The 12,616-nt window shown below is 46.5% G+C and overlaps 1 long non-coding RNA gene across 1 annotated transcript; it reads right to left on the reverse strand.

Moving 5' to 3' along the window:
- Window positions 1-6,582: 6,582 nt before the first annotated feature.
- On the reverse strand, window positions 6,583-8,565 carry LOC144951575 (uncharacterized). The gene is made up of 3 exons (XR_013640516.1): window positions 8,493-8,565; window positions 7,400-7,471; window positions 6,583-6,677 (listed from the first exon to the last, which is right to left on the reverse strand). It is a non-coding gene; the product is annotated as an uncharacterized LOC144951575 (long non-coding RNA).
- Window positions 8,566-12,616: the final 4,051 nt, after the last annotated feature.

Here is a 12,616-nt window from a genome sequence, read left to right on the forward strand (position 1 = left end):
GCGATGAATGAGTTCTATTTGAATATATGTAAAATAACATTTTTTTGCCTAAAAAGTGTAACATTTTGGGAATTTTTTTTCACGAACATTAATTGTCTGGCACAACGAGTCTCTGTTGAAAATGTCAGCTCCATTGGATCACGGGAAGTGGGTTAAAAAACGACCGAAAGATTTGCACGGTCGTAAGCAAGCAAGCAAGCAAGCACGCAAGCAAGCAAGCACGCAAGCAAGCAAGCAAGCACGCAAGCAAGCAAGCAAGCACGCAACAAAGCAAGCACGCAAGCAAGCAAGCACGCAAGCAAGCAAGCAAGCACGCAAGCAAGCAAGCAAGCACGCAAGCAAGCAAGCACGCAAGCAAGCAAGCACGCAAGCAAGCAAGCAAGCACGCAAGCAAGCAAGCACGCAAGCAAGCAAGCGAACTTAATATAAAGGATTCAAAAATCACACTTGTCCCACTTTATGAACGTGCATATTTAAAGGATTCATGTAATCAAATCTATCTAAATGTGTGGAATCTCGCAAGTTCTGCAGGGACTAAGCCTGGTTTTGGATGGGTGCACACCAGTGCAAGATACCACGGCCTTGCGATGAAGCCAAGACATGGTAGTACATAAATTGACGCATTTTACGGAAAGAGTTTTGCATTAATTTGGTCTGTCTTAAGATTGAATCTATCTTTTTAAATCCTTTATATTAAGTTCGCTTGCTTGCGTGCTTGCTTGCTTGCTTACGACTGTGCAAATCTTTCGGTCGTTTTTTAACCCACTTCCCGTGATCCAATCGAGCTGACATTTTCCACACAGACTCGTTGTGCGAGACAATGAATGTTCGTGGAAAAAAAATTCCCAAAATTTTACACTTTTTAGGCAAAAAAAATGTATTTTACATATATTCAAATAGAACTCATTCATGGCTTTGGCTGAACGTCACAGTGTAAAAGCCCAGAGCGTAACCCTTCCGCAGGCTCTGGCGGAGTAGCGCAGTTGGTAGTGCCCTCGCTTCCCATGCCAAAGGTCGCGGGATCGATCCCCGCGTCCTCCACAGGCGAATATATTTTTAAATCCTTTACATTAAGTTCGCTGCCACGCATATAAAGGATTTATAGTGAAAAACTTTGTTTTTACGGGTTATACTTATTATAGCTTCAAATGCTATGTTCTTGTATTCGTGGGTTTTCTTTGGTTACTCTGGAATCCTCCCACGTGTCTTAAGAATGGAAGTGGCTAAACAACCCAGAGCAAAACATCTGCCTTAAGGGGCCGTCCATAAATGACATCACGCGATTTTGGACGATTTTTTACTCCCCGCCCCCCCCACCATCGGCACACGGCATCACAAATATTCAGACCCCCCCTCATATATGACGTCACAAAGCTCTTCCCCCCCAAATCGCTTTAAACTATTGTCATTGTAGTGCGTATTTAATGTGCCCCTGCACTCTAATGGTGTAAGAGAATACATTTTTTAAAAAGTATATTTAATTAAATAGAACGTGTTGATGTGACGTCCCATTTCTCAACCCCCCCCTCCTCACACATCGTCACAAATGTCTGACCCCCCCCCCCAGGTGCGTGACGTCATTTATGGACGGCCCCTAAGACTTATCGCGGCTTCCCTGGTGGGATATATAGCATTGCAAAAGTGTATTATTACTCTATTGGTACCTCATTTGCCAGTAAAAATATGATAATTGGTTTATTACCCTTTTATCTGTCAACAATGTTTTTTTACTGGCAACTGAGGTACCAATGGTGTAAAGGCTTACCCCGAGCTCTCATACTCTGATGGTGCATTGTCTTTGAGTTATGCGCCTTTTGGCGTCATCTGGTCCAACCCATGTGAGGCTAGGCTCTAAGGAAAGCTGTCTCGGGTGTGGACCAATCAACTTCAAGGACAGTGCATACATTATCAGAGTTATGTTTTTGTTTGCATTATGACTGCATGTATTGTGGTCTATGCAAACATGACTCCTCGTAAAAAACGTGTCAATTTTGTTGCCAGATAAAAAAACAATTATCATTGTATTATTACTCTTCATAATGCAATCATCATTATCAACATTAAATCCGCGATTGGATGAAAGCCTCGACAAAATGCAGCCACTTCTCACGACACCTTGGTGCAATAATCCGCCTCGCACCTGCAAATGAACTGATTTTCTCGCTCCATCTCCCTGCCGGATTACCCTCTCAGATGCGTTGCATTGCTTGAATGTCTCGGTTATTCAATTCCCCCAATCATAAGTAACTCCCTGTAGGAGAATCTAAACGATTATTTACAGACCACTAACGTAATTTACACAATTGCAATAAAATACTCCGTCAGGCACTGCTGGTCTCCGTTGGTCTTTTATTCAAGTTATTTTTCCGCACCCCGCTGGTCTCCTCCGCGGACCAGCATCATCTGGCACATGCCCCGCACGTGCTTCCTCCTCAGCTCCTCCACTCGTCCTCAAACCCCGCTGGTCCTGACAAGTGATCAGCATCTCCTCTCGCGTGCAACGCAAGCTCCTCTCGCGTGCCACGCACGCTCCTCTCGCGTGCCCCGCACGCTCCTCTCGCGTGCGCCGCACGCTCCTCCGTTAGCTCCTCCTCGCGTGCGCCCCGCACGCACTCTCCTGTTAGTCGCTCCGCTCCTCCCCGCTCCGCACACCGCTGGCCGATGGTGTGCCGAAGCCCCATCAGCCACGTGGCTGATGGCGCGGCGGCCCCCCAACGTGGTCCTGCTTCTTCACTCCATCAACTGGCCCCGATCTCTCCCGGGCTCCCCTCTATTTCGTCTCTCCCACGTGACCCTGACTCCTCCCTTTCCGGATCGTCAGATCCGGCCTTCCCATACTACCCCGCTGGCTCCACCTCCATTCACCTCGCTTCCCATTGGAGCCGAGGTGAACGGTGGCCCCTCCCACACGCCCCCCATACCGGGCTCCGCCCCCAATACCCTGGGCCGTGTGATTCGGCCAGAGCCCAGCAGCAACCCCATTTATGCTCGCATTACACAATTACTGGTGACTTTCCTATAAAGCAGATATCTGCATGTTGTTAATGTGTGAACGCTGATGGACCAATTTAATCGCGAAGACAAACATCGTTTTGCTAAAAATCTATATAGATGTTATAGGAAGGCAGTACATCTCATTATACACACAGGGATAATCGTAATAATATTTTAATTACTTTCACTTTTATTTGAAATTAAACTGTCTATCAAGTTCTAACATTTCAATTGGACCTCATAGACTGTCAAGAAATTCGTGCGTTTTCTTCAAGGTGCAAGCCAATATTTTTTCAAACCACGTTTGTGAAAAACCCTTCAAGTTGCCTACTTGGCATTGGAAAAATTTGGTCACCTTGTATGTAATTTTGCCAAAAGTGTGGCAATTAAATCGTTGTGCAATTCCGATTATACCATGTTTCAAGCCAATAATATTGGCGTTCGAGAGCTTTGATGATCAGCCATTTCTATTTGTAATCCACAAAGCTCAAGCACAATGTAAAACCTACATCTCATTAGCTCTAGCGTGGATCATAGGCCACTAAAGATCAAATGGTCACTTCGAGGATGGCGTTTGAGTTCAGACACGAATAGCATTGACCAGTGCCAGATTATCCTAGGAGCAAAAGTAGCTACATATGCTACTGGCTCCGTACCTTCTGCTTTGCGCCAAATGCTTTGAAGCTATCAATTTCGGTTCAGCGATTCTTCACTTGCTCTGTTACGATTGCCTTCAACTTTTATGAACCACCGGTTTCAAGGTTAGTTAATTTGTCATCAGCCGACTGTATAGCAAGTGAAACGAGTATTTAAAACGTAGAAAAAAAAAATTGGTGGTTTTTTTTTTATTTCGGGTCCAAGATATGCTACATGACCTGCACGAGCTTCTTCCGGCACGGATCTTGGCATAGAGTTCCAGGATTTTAGGCATTTTCAAAGGGACAGTCCCTGTAAAAATGTGAAGCAATGTAGCCCTAAAACACGTTCCTTCGGATTGGACAGGTAGGAACTTCGTTGGACAGCGCATTCATGCGATCCGTGTCACGCGGCGCAAGCTGCGTGGAGCGGCACGTCACGTGGTGCCGAGCCCACCCAGATCACTCCATGAAATACAAATCGAGGGCGTGGCTATGCACGACAGACAAAATCCCTGGTGGGCAGTGTGGAACTGTTGCGCCTACCGCTATACAAATGGTCCACAACAGCTAGCACATGCTTGCGCAACCAATATTATCATATATGTCCGTAGACCAAACACCACAGCCAAGTAGTAAGCTTTGGTCAAGTGTACAGCACTGGAGCAAATCCATTCATAATTCAGAATGGTGTCAAGCAATTACAACTATAAAAACAGGCAACAGCATGTTTTGTTAAGATCTTTCCCAATTGCTCAACGTTACATCATGCAAGATGCCACTTGTCTGATGCTGGGCCTCAAAACGCAAAATTTGTAGGTACAAGCAGCATCACGCCATGAAGGTCACCAAGATCTAGAAAAATGTAACCTTTAAATCCCATGTTTATGTCAGCCAGTGTCCCAAGTGGAAAGCATGCAAGGCGACCAGGTGAAGAGGTTTCATAAAATAAGCGCCATTAAAGTCATAAATCAGTTTGAATCCATGCTTTATTTTCCATCACGTGCACACGTCAAACATCTGCATCACTTCTTAGCCAGCATCTTCTTTGAAGCAAAGCCCAAGGCCACAAGGACGATGGAAGCAATCGCTGCAATGGCCACAACACCAGGGTAGTCCAGGACCTCCGCTGCAAATTGGACAAGGCAACTGGGTAAGGCGACGTATAGAAACAGGTCTGCAACTAGACATTTGTATACGTTTAACATGAAAATTGGTTTCCAAATATAGAACCCTGTAAGACCCATTTTAGCCTGTGGTAAGAGTTCTAAAATACGGATTTAACAGTATAGACCCTAAAGTAAATTAGGAAACCGTATTGAAGTGGTAAAACGTAAAAAAACGCACAGCGGGATAGGGCGGCATCCTCGCTGTAGACAAAGGGTCCTCTGGTGAAGATGTAGACCGGGGTATCCACGGTTTCCAAGCTGCTCCTCCTTTTCCTGGCCAGACATCCTTGATGGCAGCGAGAGGCAGTCAAAGAAGCCTTGCAAGCTATCAATGCAGCGTGGATGTACACCTGCAGAGGAGTGAAAGGGAGGTTTTAAATAACAAAAACAGCACTTGCAATTTAAGGGGGTGTGAACGCCCCAGGAGACACCCAATCGAATCATTAACAAGAAATGTTTCACCATTGGGACTGTTGGGCCAGTACAAGTTGATAAAATGAGGAAAACCCATTGCAGAACAGAAGTTCTAAATTAGACAAATGAAGCAAAGTTGTAAATTTTCCCCAGGCCATTCTTGATGCAAGGCAAAGCAAGGCTCGACACTACCACTCTAAGTTCATGATAGCTTTTACCATGGTGGGACCATGAGCTCACGTATTTTTTATCTTGAGCAGTGAAGGCGAAAGCTGGGAAGGTGAAGCGGCGGGCAGTGGCGGTGACGGTGACGTTCATAGTGCTGTCACGCAGACACCTACAGAAAGACAGGCCACAGATTAGGCAAGACATAGAGGCTCAAGTACACTTCGGCCAGTGTCAAGCGCGAGAATATTAAAACGACGCACCCTTCTTTCACGAGATAATATTTCAGCGGATCAAAGGGGCTATTCGTGGGAGTTGCGTAGAGGTCGACGGTGAACAGGGAAAGGTCGAGGCCGGTCTTGAGGGACAACTGGAGATAGAGGGTTTGACGCAGCTGCACCACTAGGGGGTAGTCGGTGGGCAGGTATGGCGCCAGGAACGTTGAGCTTTTGTAGAAATCCATCTTCAGTTCCAGTTCGGCATAGACGGTCTGGTTGAGCACAACCTTGGTGCTGTTGGGCTGGAGTGCTAAAGACGACAAGAGCTCCGTCCTCGGAATCTTGCAGCTATTATAAAAATGAAGGGGATAATGCAAAGAAAAGCGCATCAGTGTCTCGGTCTGAACAAATTAAATCCTATCATTACAATAGCAGAGTTTAGTTCAAATTACGGTGCATCAAGCCATGCTCCTCAAAAATGGGTCACGTAAACAAGTAGCAATCATGTTTTTCAGTTCGGCAGTCAGTTGTGAAACTGATGATAAAATGTAGCTTTTGGAGCAGATCTTTCATTTGAAGGCATGCCAATATCCAGGAAATTAACGGAAGGGGTCGTTACGACAGGCTTGGTCAAGCCATTGCAAGAATGACGTTTAGGTAACTGAGAATCTACGTGTCAAGCATGGGTTTTGGTCACATACATTGCATTGACCATGATGTACACGAAGTCGTAGGTGATGATGCCGAACGTGGTACTGGGCAGAGAAACCGTTTGAGAGAAGACGAGGTCTGTGCTTGTTTCCTGTGGGGGGGAAGATACAAGGCCGATTAGAACAGATTGAAAAAAAGCAGGAAGTCAAGTTAAAGCACTTTATATTAAAAGTGAATATTGGAGACCTCAAAGATGGTGCCACATTCTCCGAGCGAGATGTTGAACGTGATGTACGGCCCAGATTCTGTCAATCTGCATGCGGGAGTTGCAGAGTTCATGACGAGATCAGATGCGCCATAGCCCAGCAGAACGCTTTTCGCGATCTTCGCAGACATCCTCTCCTTGACGCACTCCACCTCGTAGGTGACACCTGTAAAGACATTCAATGAGACCCACGGACAGTGATTAAATTTAGCAAAGCACACGGTTATACAAAGTGTCTAATGATGGCACACGCAAAGAACAGCCCAATATGTTTCTAAAATGAGAAACCTCACAAATAAGAGTACAGGTCAGAATTAATTTTACTTAATGCATTGCATGTCGACTAAATTTTTCCCCTTGAGCTAGTGCTCCGTGTAAAAGCAGAAGGGTGGGCCCATCGCAAACTTTACATATTTAACCTCCCCCCCCCCCCCCCCCCCCCCCATGTAAAAATGAGATTTCTACGTTGTGCAGAACATGCGTTTGTGCCCTTTTGAATACGGTTGTAATATAGCAAATACAAATTTAAAGCTTGTTTGTACCAACTGCACATCATGCAGCTTCATTGCCTTCCCCCACCCCCAGCACCAAACCTCCAAATCTGTAATAGGAGTTAAACCAGTGCACATTCTTTGTGTCTTTCGGTAAAGCCACGTAGAAAATAAAATATCACAAAGTTTCGATCGCAACAAGCAATCGTCGCGAGGTGAAAATAGGAGCTGCTGAGGCAGGATGTTATAAAGGCTTGAGATGGGTGTAGCCCAAGGATCAGCGAAGTAGGTGGGGCCAGAGATGAAATTTCCAGACGAGGTATACTGCGTGGCAATCGAGATTGTCTTAGGTGGCAGTCCCGTGTCACGTGGACACGTGCACATCATTGTGTATTACCCGCAGGGATCGTAGATGGGGGCAATTCCTCATCATCGATAGCCCTCAAGCCACGGTTGGCAGCTCGATGGCCTTCAAGGAGAAGCACAACAGCAGGGTTAAATTTTGGCATTTAAAAATCAAAGGGTACAAAGCTTTCACTCGCGCAACAGCATTTCCTCCATTTAGTCCTGACGCTTGCTTGAGGAGTTTTCCACACCATTCTTGACAGATTTTGTCCCGGTAACCAGGGAGATCCACGTTTGTTCGGACGTTAAATCTTCACTTTACAGGAATACTAGACGAGTCGAAAGGATTGCATGCATGGAGGCGTTGATGAACGGCAAGCAAACAAAGAGAAGCAAGTTGGCTATTATTATGCACAAGCGAATGTAACTGGTATTGGGCAAACATTCTAAGGACACGTAAACCCTGCCCATGGCGGTGGTTTCGGTCGACAAATCGGACTTTTTACGAAAGAACGTTTATTTTTAATCACCCTCCCTTGTTAGGTTAATCCAAATCAATTAAAACAGGACCAAATAAGTCTGGATGTAAAGTAGGATTAATATTTTATGAATTCTTTTCAACACGTGTTGCATAGCAAGTGTGTCCAATAATAAAATATCCCCTCCAAGTAGCGTGTAGTAAACGTACTACACACCACGATAAGCGTACGTGGCTGAAACGAACACACGACCTTGCACCAGCAATGGGCTGCATGGGAGACAAGATGGCGCGTGTGCTTCCGCAGCAGCACAGTACTTAATGCATACGCGAATGTTGCAGTCAATTCACGATGGCCACCATTAGAGTTCACTCAAATGGGGATTTCACGTAACATCAGACGCTTATTATAACTTGCCAGGCAAAGTCTGAGAAAGGGAATAGATTCTTAGGCGACGTCGAATAAATCACTAATAAACAAATAACACAAGACCGAATTCGATACATTACAGCAATTCAAATATTGTACTGCATTTCTGTTCGATGGTTTTTGAAATCAATAGGTTTCATTGTCAAGCGTACGAGTTTCCATGAGAGCTTCATTACGCTTAACAACCTTCTCTTCACAAGCTTAAAAACACGCAGCGAGTGACGTGAGAAGCCTCACCTACGAAGCCCGGATCCGCAGACAAAACACCGACTACGCAGAGCACCACGACCCAGGAAAGCAGAGACTCCATGTTAATTATCAAGTGAGAGACAAGAGAACGGGGGTCTTATTCGGCCATTTATAGTCGCTGAGGGTTCCCTCTGATTGGTCGCAGTGGCACGCTGTTCAATTACCTCGTGTCTCTCATCGATGCTTTGTGTTTCGATTACAATGCACTTACTTGAGTCTGGTATGCAGGCATTACCCCTCAATTAAGGAGCTCAGGTGAATGAGAACATGTTGCTTGCTTGTAGTAATTAAATGATTTGATTATTTTTCAACAATAAGGGGCGTGGCATCACTTATGGGACCTTAATTGAATTTGCTAAAATTGTATACATCAATTAAAAATCACACTCTTCCCATATTATAAACGTACATATTAAAATGATTCATGTAATCAAATATTTCTCCCCCCCATGACGCCTGGTTTTGGATGGGTGCACACCAGTGCAAGAGACCTCGGCCTTGCGATGAAGCCAAGACATGGTAGTACATAATTTGACGCATTTTACGGAAAGAGTTTTGCATTAATTTGGTCTGTCTTAGGATTGATTATAGCTTCAAACGCTATGTTCTTGTATTCGTGGGTTTTCTTTGGTTACTCTGGCATTCTCCCACGTACCTTAAGAATGGAAGTGGCTAAACAACCCAAAGCAAAACATCTGCCTTCAGGGGCCGTCCATAAATTACGTCACGTGATTTTGTACAATTTTTTACCCCCCCCCCCCATCGTCACATGGCGTCACAAATAGTCAGACCCCCCCCCCTCATCTATGACGTCACAAAGCTCTGCCCCACCACAAAAAACATACTTCAAATCGCTTTACACTATTGTCATTGTAGTGCGTATTTAATGTGCTGCTGCACTCTGATGTTGTCGGAGAAAACATGTATTAAAAAGTAGGCTTTCGTCCGTGAATATTTGTCCTTTGAAAACGTGACACATTTTTTACTGTTTGGCCGTGTCGGGTAGTGGTGGGTTATGACACATTTATAAATAACGCGATCTGACCCAAAAACTTATTTTATGAATAAATAGAACGTGTTGACTATATTTATTTAATGTTGCGCATTTTGATGTGACGTCACATTTCTCAAACCCCCCCCTCCCTCGGCACACATCGTCACAAATGTCTAATCCCCCCCCCCCCCCCAGGTGCATGACGTCATTTATGGTCGGCCCCTAAGATTTATCGCGGCTTCCCTGGTTTAATATGTGGTGGGTAATTGTTGGGCGTAATACGCCGCCACCACTAGCCCTCGGCAAGGTAAGGTAAAATAATACGGTAAAAAAAACAAGACTAGCTTTACCCTACCTTTTACCTTACCACAATACAATCGTTCTACCCTACCCTTTACCCTTTAGCAGGTAAGGTAAAAGGTAAAAAGCAACGAGCCTACCTTTACCCTACCTTTTACCCTTATCCCATACAAATTACCCGATTACAGGGAAATTACTGTGGTACAACACATTTAAAAGGTTCATAACGATAAATGCGAGGTAGAGTACTTTATTCATATAGAATACTCTCGAATCGGGCATTGAGGCTGTCGACGACACCGTCCTCCATAACCTCCTCGTCCCAGTCGTCTTGGTTGATGACGATCTCATCAACAGCCTGATCAAGTTCGTCATTGCCATCGTCCTCGGACGAACAACAGGAAACAATATCCTGCACCGCTCCGAGCCAAGTTAGACGGAACCTTCAGGCAGCCGACGCCGACGTCCCGAACTCGCTGGCTGGGGCGAGCACGTTGTGCTTCTTGAAGTGGGCTTTCCACCCGACGCATTCGTGTGGGTGGAAAACCACTTGCGGCAGTGCACGCACTGCCGCTTCCCTTACTGTACATGGGGATCACCCTCCATCCAATCGTGCGTGTGCTGCCACGGGAATGCATGCCGTTGCTGGCATCATCGTCCTCTAGTACCTCTACCTCAAGAACGTGGACCATCTCCATCTGGTCCGAACATCAATTATCACAATTTAAAATGGAGGCCACAGACTGCGCCACGGAGCTTTTAGCGGTAAACAAGGTAATGTATTTACCGGGTAATTATTCGCGCTACCTTTACCCTACCAGGTAATTTTTCTGAGCTACCTTTACCCTACCCTTTACCTCACCCCTTGGCATGTCGAAACTTTTACCCTTTACTTTTACCTTTTACCCGGTAAAAAAGGTAATTTACCTTGCCTTGCCGAGGCCTAGCCACCACTGTGGTTGAGCTGGTACTTCCAGTCAGGCCCCGACAGGGAGCAGTAGCGAGTCCAACCGGTGACAAGCAGGACTCTTGGGTCAGGCATCCCAGGGGGGATAGTTGGGAACCGGAGAGGGACACCCCATGACCCCGAGTGGGGGGCTGGGGGGGATTGCGCAACAATCCAGGTCCCTTGAGAAGGTTCCAGATGGGGGGTGTGGCCAGGGGCGGGGTGACCCTGGGAGCCCCATAAAAGCCAGACCCCAGAGCAGCTGAGGGAGTTCGCCTAAAGCCGAAGTCAAGAAGCCGCCTGAAAATAGGAACCTGGACCCCAAGTCCCGACGTCCTTTTCAGGGCCGGGGTTCAGTGAGGCCAGTGGTCAGTAGGCTAGAACCCTGAGGATCCCTCAACCCGACGTCCTTCTAAGGGCCGGGTATGGATGGGCCAGGGTTATGACTCGCACCTGGGCTGGGTCGAGTCAGCCTCCCCTAGGTCCCGCTAGCAAGAGGGCTACAGGAGCAGTTAGCCCCAGTGGCTAGGGTACGTTAGCCCGGAGGCTGTACCTCCCTAGGTTGTGGGTGGAAGGGGCCATTACCTCTTCGTGTTAGGGACCTAGTGTTGTGTTACTGTTACGTTATAAAATGAACGTGTTGCCTCCTACGAAGACTCCGTCTCCATACAAACCCACTACAAATATATAGCATTGCAAAAGTGTATTATTATTCTTCATAATGCAATCATCATTATCAACGTTAAATCCGCGGCTGGATGAAAGCCTCGACAAAATGCAGCCACTTCTCACGACCCCGTGGTGCAATAATCCACCTCGCACCTGCAAATGAATTTATTTTCTCGCTCTATCTCCCTGCTAGATACCCTCTCAGATGCGTTGCATTGCTTGAATGTCTCGGTTATTCAATTCCCCCAATCATAATGTAATCCGCGTCCTCTGGTGCAGACGGGTCCACCGACGCGGCGAAATCTTGGACTCCCGGACCCGCACTTGTTCCCGCACGGATCTCCTCCTCCATCGCAGGCAGGTCGACCGCCCGAGGAAGGTCATCGTCGTCGGATGATGTAGCAGATGATGGCGCAGGAATATTTTTCTTCTGAGCTGTTTTGACATGCCGTTTCACTTCTGACACCAGTGTAATAAAGGACTCGATCCTGGGTCTGTCTCCGTTGTCCTTTATTCGGGTTCTTACACTTTTCCCACACGGCCCTCGCTCAGAGCTCTCCCCTTGGCAGCTCCATAGCTGCACTCGCTCCCGTAGCCTCCACACCTCTGCAGCTCCGCTGCAGATCCCCTGTGCAGTCCTCCGGCTGCCCTCACTGCAGCTCCACCGCTGCCCTCACTGCAGCTCCACCGCTGCCCGTCGTTCCTTCGTGCTTGGTCACCACTGGCCGACGGTGCCAAGTCTTACTCTCCGTGTGTGTGGCGATCTCGCCACTCCTCGACCTCCGGCCTGCGTGGCCTCACTCTAACTCTATCTCCCACACTCTCCCGTCTCTTCCGGTATCTCTCCCTTAAGACCTCACCCCTCTCTCGCACGTGACCTAACTCCTCCCCCCCATGACGTCATATCCGCGAAGCCGTTTACGCCCGCATTACAATAAGTAACTCCCTGTAGGTGAATCTAAACGATTATTTACAGACCACCAACGTAATTTACACAATCACTGGTGACTGTCCTTTCAAGCAGATATCTGCATGTTGTTAATCTGTGAACGTTGATGGACCAATTTAATAGCGAAGACAAACATCGTTTTGCAAAAAACTATATACTGTAGATGTTATTGGAAGGCAGAACAGCTCATTACACAGACAGGAATAATCTTAACCATATTTTAATTACTTTCACTTTATTTGAAATTTAACTCG

This window comes from Lampetra fluviatilis, chromosome 63, assembly GCF_964198595.1.
Source record: "Lampetra fluviatilis chromosome 63, kcLamFluv1.1, whole genome shotgun sequence".
NCBI lineage: Eukaryota > Metazoa > Chordata > Hyperoartia > Petromyzontiformes > Petromyzontidae > Lampetra > Lampetra fluviatilis.